Source organism: Nematolebias whitei, chromosome 1 (assembly GCF_014905685.2).
Source record: "Nematolebias whitei isolate Nwh7 chromosome 1, NemWhi1, whole genome shotgun sequence".
Classification (NCBI taxonomy): domain Eukaryota; kingdom Metazoa; phylum Chordata; class Actinopteri; order Cyprinodontiformes; family Rivulidae; genus Nematolebias; species Nematolebias whitei.
This window is the reverse complement of record NC_056498.1, coordinates 36495344-36505230: the sequence shown is the minus strand read 5'-3', so window position 1 is coordinate 36505230 and position 9887 is coordinate 36495344. Positions and strand designations below refer to the sequence as shown.

At 41.9% G+C, this 9887-nt stretch overlaps 1 pseudogene; it reads right to left on the bottom strand.

Annotated features, from left to right (window-relative positions):
• The window catches only part of LOC119416979, a 13065-nt pseudogene extending 5015 nt beyond the window's left edge, over positions 1-8050 (bottom strand).
• Between the last annotated feature and the right edge of the window lie 1837 nt (positions 8051-9887).

The following is a 9887-nucleotide window of genomic DNA, read 5'->3' as shown; positions in this document are numbered from 1 at the left end:
GGTTTTGAAGAGAAAAATTTGGGCTCACAGTAGGGCTGGGCAATATGGACCAAAATTAATATCTTGATATTTTTAAGATAAATCGCAATATAATAATAATAATGTCATCACAATGTCAGCACTGTATGTTTCCATACAATGGCGAAATTAGTCTCTGCATTTGACACATCCACTGCCAGGTGGTGCAGTGGGCAGCTGTTGGGGGTGCCCGGGGGGCATTTTGGGGATGAGGTGTGCTGCCCAGAGACACCACGTGATATGCAGTGACTGGGGATCGAGCCTGGGACTTTCGGGTCCCAAGTCGGCTGCCCTGCCTCTACACCATCTCGGCCCCATGTATACAATATATATCTCGATATATTTTCTTCCCATAACGTAATAACAAAAATATATTTCTGAGTCGAAGCTTTGTCGCAGTTGTCACACAGGCACATTTATTAACTGTACAAAATAAATGTCTAAAAAAATAAACTATTTACATATATTAAACATTTTTTAGACATTTATTTTCATATATTAAATAATAATTCTCTTCAGCTTGGGGCAGCTGTGGATGAGTGGTTAAAGCAGTCGTCCTCCAATGGGAGAGCTGGGGGTTCAATTCCACCAGCAGTCACATGCTGAAGTGTCCCTGGGCAAGACCCTGAATCCTCGTTGCCTCCGATGTGTGTCCCATCAGTGGATGAATGTGATAAAGCTCTGAATATTCTTTGCAGAGATCTAGTAGAGGGCATGAATGGGTAAATGAAGGCACAGATTGTTGTAAAGCGCTTTGAGTGTCTTGATAAGATAGAAAGGTGCTATATAAGTACAGGCCATTTTGCTGTGCTGCCTTCATGACGTTAGTAAGGGTGTGTGAACTGCAGCTGCAGCTCCGACAGACTTCAGCCTCCTTCCCTGAAACAAACCACAGTACGAAACTCATTTGGCCGTGCTGTGCCTTATGAGAGGAACAGTGAGGTGCTGCGACATTAATAAATCAACAGCTTACCATATCGCTAAAGACACGGTCCCAGTCTCAGCTGTGGCGCAAGACAGCTAAAGCGTTAGCCGTCTTGCTAGCCGCTAAGGACCGTGTCTTTAGCGATATGATAAGCTGCTGATTTATTAATGTCGCAACACCTCACTGTTCCTCTCATAAGGCACAGCACGGCCAAATGAGCTTCGTACAGTGGCTTGTTTCAGGGAAGGAGGCTGAAGTCTGTCGGAGCTGCAGCTGCAGTTCACACACGCTTCATACTCCACTTACAACGCTGTTTTAAATGGTGAAAAAGATTTGCAGCTCCGACCTTTGGTTGGGACTTGTTTTCAGCATTGTCTACAGAAATCATTTTTCTGCCCCTCATCTGACAATTTAAATCCAAACCATCTCTGAAGGAACAGCCATTGCTTTTCTTTTTGTTCTGCAGCTAAGCTGCTCTTCATATATCCCGTGTTTAATTGTGCTGAACGTCTCACACCCACCTCCAGGAGAAGCAGGAAGCTGGGTGGAGAGTGCGGCTGAGGGGCTGGGTTTGTATTCAAGGACGGAGAAGGAGGGGGCCATGTTGGAGAAAGAAGACAGCAGGATTTTTAAAGTATAACACAATATCGTTTTATGTTGCTAGTCTCATCTTAAATAGTGAAAAAAAAAACCTCAATATTTTTAAAATATTGAGATATCGCCCAGCTCTAGCTCACAGTTAAAGTCAATGGGAGGATGTGCACACTTTGCTCTTTGAGGGGATTTAATAGAAAAACTAAAGTCTTACAGCAGAGACACATATGTTTTGATGTATACAGTAGTCTCTTTAATATTTGTTTGTGGGAGTAAAAAAAATAAAGTTTGCCAAAATTTTACAAAGTTTAGACAATTCAAGTTCAAAGTTCAAAGTTCAGTCATGTACTGTCAAATCTAACTTCCTGTTACTTGTGTAGATTTTGAATGATTCTGCTGTGAAGTGTGCCAGAGCTGCAGAGTGGGATGGGTGTTTGCATTTGTTTTTATAAAACACTATTTTGTAAATGCAATTTTTCCACAGCTTTCTGCTTCTTGCGTTGTCTTGTTCAAGGTATTTGAATGAACTGCAACCAGAAGTCATACCAGAATATTCACAATTGAGCTTTGTTTAATTTTATGGGCCTTTCCAAAGTTTTGGGAGGATTTTGAACCAATACCCTGATAACAAAGGTTGATTAGTAATATATCGCATATGGACCAGACTCTGTTATTAAATACTTATAGGTTGTTTTGAACTCTGTTTCTCTGTTTTCTCACAACTTCAGATGAAAGAGTTCAGACCAAGTTCATCTCACCTTGCTAAGCTCAACATTGAGTTTGATCTCCTCCACCTTCAGCTCTCTGTCACGGATCATCTGCTGAACTTCGGCCTCGATGCTTATCATCTGAGCCTGGACACCAGAGAAAAAACAACAGCAACGTGCCTGTCGATCGCAGTCTGTGATTACATGAGAGGACGACTGATGGCCACGAGGAGTTTCACAGCTCACCTTCCTGTTGTGGCTCTCTCGTTCCACCGGGACGACGTCATGGGAGCGATGGTCGGTTTCGGTGCACAGCACACAAACGCACCTCTGGTCACTCCTGCAGAACAGCTCCATGAGCCTCTGGTGTTGCTTGCACATCCTCTTTTCCAGCATGGCCACTGGCTCAATCAGCTTGTGGGTCTTCAAGGTGGCGACTCTCAGGTGTGGCTCCAGGTGGCTCCCGCAGAACGACGTCAGACACACGAGGCATGACTTCAAAGCCCTACTCTGCTGCCCCCCACACACGTCACAACGGACGGCGTTTCCTGTCACGCCGTTTTGCCTTCTGGCTCGGATCTGCTCCGACATTTCTTTGGCGAAAGAGTTTTCGCACAGCTCGGGGCGAACGTTGTACATCCTGTGGCATTTGGGACAGCTGATGGAGAGGTTGCCCTCCCAGTGGGATGTGATGCAGGTGAAGCAGAAGCTGTGCCCGCAGGGGATGGAGGCAGGCTCGGAGAAAACATCCTGACAGATGCTGCACTGGAACTGCACATCTGACAGAAGAAGGCTGGGGGATGCCATGACATCAGAACTGAAGGAGGAACATCAGTGTGAGCTATCCATGAACTTCTCCTCACTTTCTTCTGTTACAACCACAAACTTCAAAGTATTTTATCGGGAACTTTTGTAGACCAACACAAAATAGTGCATAAATGTGAAGCTGAGGAAAAACAATTCAATTCAGTTTATTTCTATAGTACCAAGTCACAACGGAAGTCGTCTCAGGGCACTGAACAGAAACATTCACATACATTATAAAAGCCAGTTAGTAAAAGTTCTCTATCTAAGAAGCCAGCAGATTGCAATGAATCTTCAATTCGTCAAAGTCTTCCATCCTGAGCAAGCACAAAGGCAACAGTGGAAAGGAAAAGCTCTCTTTTAACAGGAATCTCCAGCAGAACCAGGCTCAGGACGAGCAGCCGTCTGCTTTGAACAGCTGAGGTTTGAGAGGAACAGGAAGGAGGAACAAACAAACACAGAATGGCAGGTCCAGGGAACTTTCTATTGGAGAAAAGCCAAACAAACAAACAAACAAAAAACACGTGTTAAGGATGTAAATAACTAGAAAGTTCCTGGAAAACAGACTGGGACTGCCACTTGATGGCCATTTTATAAGTACATCAGGCATTTTGAATGAGAAAAATTGTGTTTTTGTTTGTGAATTACGTTGCCATAAGTCCATCCATCCATCCATCCATCCATCCATCCATCCATCCATCCATCATCTTCCGCTTATTCCGAAGTCGGGTCGTGGGAGCAGCAGCTTGAGCTGGGAGGCCCAGACATCTATTTCCACATCCACCTCTTTCAGCTCTTCTGGGAGGATTCCAAGGCGTTCCCAAGCCAACCAAGAGACATAGTCTCCCCAGCGTGTCCTGGGTCTTCCACGGGGTCTCTTCCCAGTTGGACATACCCGAAGCACCTCCCTAGGGAGGTGCCGAGGGGGCATCCTTACCAGATGTCCGAACCACCTCAATTGGCTCCTCTCGACGTGGAGGAGTAGTGGTTCTACTCCAAGTCTCTCCCGGATAAATGAACTTCTCACCTTTTCTCTAAGGGAGAGTCCATCTACCCTGTGGAGAAAACTCATTTCAATCGCCTGTATCTGCAATCTCATTCTTTCGGTCACTACCCACAGCCATAGGTGAGGGTAGGAACATAGATCGACCGGTAAACAGAGAGCTTTGCCTTACAGCTCAGCTTTCTCTTCACCACAACAGACCAGTACAGAGTCCACAATACTGCAGATGCTGCACCAATCTGTCTATCAATCTCACGCTCCATTCTTCCCTCACTCGTGAACGAAACCCATGATATGTTGAAACGTCAAATGCCATGTCAAGGTGCTGAGCCGGTCGTTTTGATATACCATTTGTGGGAGTACATGCTGTGGTTCAGGCTGCACTAAAGTTGACGGAAGAGTAAGATACAAAGTTAAGAACCCCTTGTCAGGTGGATAATAATAGGTGCTGCCTTACTAGGCAGTCCCGAATTACAAATACAAAGAGTAGAGCAAGTAAAAACAGCAGCAGAGTGAGGAAATGTGGTCAATTTGTCCTCCAGTAGTCTAAGCTTATAGCAGCATAACTAAAAGATAGGTCAGGAAACCCAAGCTGACCCTAACTATAGGATTTATCAAAAAGGAAAGACTTAACCATAATTTTAAAAGTGGACAAGGCGTCAGCCTCATGGACCGAAACTGGAAGTTAGTTCCACAAGAGACGAGCCTGATATCTGAAAGCTCTACCTCCCATTCTGCGTTTGGAAACACTAGGAACCACAAGTAAACCTGTAGTCAAGTACAAATAAACATCTGAAAAGTGTGGCATGCATTTGTATTCAGCCCTGCTGAGTAAATACTTTGCAGAAACCACCGTGGTGGATTTTCTGAAAGTAATGTACTCAAGAATTTGACAAGTCAGTTGTCTTTTGTGGTGTTTATTAAGAAGACATTAATAAAGCAAATAGAGAAATAAAGGAACCAGAACAATGCAATTGTAGGTTGCATGTTTCTCAGAATATGGGAGCCTGGATTTTACATCAACTAGTAGCACCTGATTTGCACATGTTCTGACCCACAAGCTAATTAGACTTTCAGAGAGCCCTTGTGGTGGGAGCATGACTGTATCCCAGAGTGCTTGACGTTTGCTCCAGCACTCAGAACAGGTCTCATAACAATGAATCATAAGGTAGCACGACGGCTCAGTGGTTAGCACTGTTGCCTCACAGCAAGAAGGTCCTGGGTTCAATCCCCGGTTGGACCTGGGGTCTTTCTGTGTGGAGTTTGCATGTTCTTCTCATGCATGCGTGGGCTTTCTCCGGGTACTCCGGTTTCTTCCCACAGACCAAAAACATGCATGTTAGGCTGCCTTCAGGCCCAGGCCTACCTTGCAAAAGAGATCTGTGATCTCAATGAGATGGTTAGATAAAGGTTAAATAATAATAATAAAAAAAAGATCTAGGAGTCTAAACAGAATGCAATAATCTCCAAAAAATAATCACAACACCTTTGAGTTTACGAGTATAAAAAGTTGTTTTTCAAATATCAAAATGATCTTGAAACACAGACTACATCATGTATAAATGTAACATATCATAATATAATTCTTTTTTCACACCACCTTTCACTGCAAATCCAGTTGGAAGTATCTAATCATTCCATTGTAGTTCTGGTTTGATATATCAGGTCACTGTCCTGCTGGAAGGTAAACCTCCACCTCAGTCTTAAGTCTTTTGCAGCCTCTAACAAGTTATTTTGCCAGGATTGCGCCTGTATTTAGCTTTATCCATCTTCACATCAACTCTGACCAGCTTTCCTGTCCCTGCTGAAGAAAAGCAAACACAGCATGATGCTGCCACCACCATGTTTCACAGTGGGGATTGTGTTTTCTGTAATTTTCCGCTGCACTCATTCTTTTGCATTTATGCCAAAGAGTTGTTATGATTGGACCAGCACACATTTTTCTACATGTTTGCTAAGTCTTTACATGGATTTTGACAAACTGTAATCAGGATTTCTTTCCACATTAGCTTTATTTTATCCACTCTCCCATTAAGACCAGATTTGTGGAGCACATGTCTTATAGCTGTCCCTTGGACAGATTTTACCACCTCTGTTGGAATTTTCTGCCGCTCCTCCAAAGTTATTATTTGTTATAATATTATTATTGTTATTATTATTATATAGTTATTTTACTTATCTTGGAGAGATAGCCTGCAAACTTATAAAATAGTGCTCCGTAAAGCTGGAAATTTATATTATTCATCTTTAACTGATGAGAATAAAAATAACCCCATGTTCCTTTTCAGTACCATAGCTAGTCCAATGAAAAATCCTGTCTCTGTAGATTCATGTATCCCTACAACTATAAGCAATGATGACTTCATGAGATTCTGTATAAATAAATTATTTCAATTAGGGAAAAAAAAAATCGAATCCACTGTCCTACTATCACCTCTGGTTCCATGTCAGATGAGACAACTTTAAAAATGTCACTAGAACCTGATTGATGTTTGGACTGTTTTTGTCCTGTTGAGTTCTGAATTATCAAAAATAATAGCTTAATCCAAACCATCCACATGTCTGGTAGATCCCATAGATGAGGTGACATCTGTTGTGGCTTGGCGCTATATAAATAAAACGAATTGAATTGAATTTGCCTCCTTTAGGTGGGAGATCATAATTTGGTAGGTTTTTACTTGTTCCATACTCTATCTTCTGATTGAACAGCGCTTCATGAGATGTTCAGAGCTCGGGATTAGTTTTACAAACGAACTCCGCTTTAAACGTCTCAACAACTTTACCCTTTATCTTTACATTTGTCCAGTGTATTCCTTGGTCTTCATGATGCTGTTTGTTCACGTATGTTCTGTGACAAACCTCTGAGGCGTGGTTAACAAAGCAAAGCCTTTCATGCAGTTATAAAAAGCTTGGAATGCCACAACTTCTGGAGATTTTTTTTAAAATTCATGAAGCCTCATGGATGAAAGTAAAATGTCTTCGGCTACAGAAAAAAATGTTGTTTTGTATTTTTAACCTCTTTTTTTATATAATCATCTGAGGCCTTGACAGCTCCATTTAAACTGGGACTATGTTACAACACAGGTGGATTTTATTTACTAATTTGGTGACCTCTGGAAGCCGTTGGTTGCACTGGACTATAATTAGAGGTACAGTATCAAAATGATGGGGTAAAATACAAAAGTTTCCCATACTGCTCAGATTTTTTTTTAAAGTTACCATTCTACTCATTTTCAAAAATGCAAAAACATTTAACAAATGGTGCAGTTTATGTAAGCTCTTTTTAAATGGACTGTACTTATATATCGCCTTTCTGTCTTATCAAGACACTCAAAGTGCTTTACTCTGTGCTCTCATTTACCCATTCATACAGCACTCTACTAGATCTCTACAAGGCTAATTGAATAAATCATTCTAAAGAAACAAATCAGTGCTTTATCACATCCATACGCTAATGGGACACACATCGCAGGCAATGAGGGGTTCATTGTCTTGCCCAGAGACACTTCGGCATGTGACTGCTGGTGGATTTGAACCCCCAACTCTTGCATTGGAGGATGATTGCTCTAACCACGCAGCCACAGCCGCCCTTTTTATATGCCCATACTCATCTGATCATTAGCTAGAAACACTTCAAAGATCCCCCACAGGACAAAGTCCACCTGCAGGGTCACCTGGCCCAGACTTGTCCTCCCTGATTCAGTATAAATAGAAACATGAACGGAGAAAAGCTTCGGAAATGAATCACTAACACACTTCCTCTTTCCCCTCCAGAGTAATACAAAGTCCAGAAAATGTTTATAACTGAATATACATATCTTCATATTTTCAGTTACTCTTAATGTAGCACAAGACAAAACAGACTAACATGACACAAACATTCAAGCATTTTGTTCTGCCAAAAGGCTGAAACAAGCTCAGCTTTTATTTAGTTCTGTTCCTACCTTGTTCCTGAGTGTGAAAGATGACCTCCAAAGGAGCGGAGGCAAACACTGGCATTGTGACTGTGAAGCCAAAGTCCTCCCATTGTAGCTGTTACCACTCCCTGCGGGCTTTTTTCACTTTTTTGCATATTGTTCTCGGATGGGAGGAGTAAAGTCTGGAGCAAGTGTAGACACTAATTTGATTTGTAAAATATATCCTGTTTTTAAAAATAACTTCTTTTTTTTATTTATCAGTGGCAGGACTATATTAGCCCAAGCGACAAAAAGGAAAAGGACTTTTTCCAAAAGCTTTATTTCTAAAGAAAATAATGCGTTTCTTGACCATTTATATTGCTCTGTCATAATGAACTTTGAATGTTGTTTCTGCTGCTGTTGCATTTGCACTGGGTGTGTGCATTAGATGCAGACAATTTTCAAATCATCTTCTAAACAAAGGACAAAAATTAAAGGAATTTGTGTTCAGCCAATTATTTCTTTATTGTTGCAATGCTTCTTGGAAAAAAATCTTATACCATTGGAAAGTGTGTTTATTTCCCCTTAAATGAAGCCACATGGTTAGGAAAATACATTTGTGGGTTGAGCAGAGTATGAAAAACGTTTGAAATCTCTTCTAAACAGTGTATTCTACTGTACGGTGCCCGATTTTAAGCACCTGTAAGTAATCAGTGGCAACCCTACGTCTCTATAGTCTGGGACTGATCCTCCAAAACAACGACGCTCACTCCTTACTGACATTCATTAGAGACTTCAGATTTAGAAGTGGAGTTTATTACATTTGTATTTATGCCTAAATATCTAAATGCTGGTGAAGATTCTCAGTCACTAAATATCTAAAGTACAGAACTGAGACATGAGAGACAAAGCAGTAAAAGGTAAGTGCTTATAAAGTGGAAGGTTTCAGGAAGACAGGGGATCTCTGTAGAAGAGGACCAAGGGTGAGTACATATTAATGAAGTCAGTAATGTTCCATAGAGGAGATATGAGCTTGCCTTGCTTTCTTGATTGTAGGTGGAGAGGAGGGACTCCAGGATTTATGGATGACTAAGCAGACCAAGGTGACCAGGTGAGAGAAGGAGTGGCAGGATGGACCTCAGGGCTGGATGGTTAGATGCTGAGAGGGTTATTGTAGTGGTTTGTAGATGGCTGTTCCAGAGAATGATCCGAAGATCTCAAGGAGCTTGAACAGGAAGAAACACAAGGAGGATCCAGGGACCATAGAACCAAGGAACAGGAGTTGCAAGGATTCACAAGGGAAACAAAGGTTTACAATTTCTTTTCTAGACATAAGTTTGCTCCAGGGCCAGACGTAGACCAGTACTGCATAATGTTCCAGCGGAGTCTAGTTGGACCAAGCAGCTTCATATACTCAGGAGATTCTCATCAGCTGACTGGGAGCAGCTGAGAGGAGTTGGTGCCACCCTGACACTCAGGAACTGTAAGAAGTGATGGTGAATGCAAACAGAAAACCCATAATTCCCGCAGAGTTGAAGGAATGGCCTTCTCACTGCTCTGACCTCAACCCCAGTGAGGTACATGAGATCGGCTGGATTATGCCTTTTGCTCCAGAGTAACCAACACAACCACACTGGCTGATTTAAAGCAACAGCTAATTAGAGAATCGGATGCCATTTCACAGCAGGGTGTGACAAAGTTGGTGAGCAGCACGACGAGAAGGTGCTAGTCTCTTGTGGCTGTATATGGTTCTTCCATATGCTACTCAGGTCCCTGTTGGTTAAATGTTAAATAAAATGTTAAATTACCAATATGTTTTCAATCACTCAATACAAACACTGACACCATACAAAAGTCCATAGCAATAAATAAATAAATGAATGCTGTTTGGCAGAAAAGACTTAGCAAGTTTTATGGGTGCAACCCACATATCATACTCA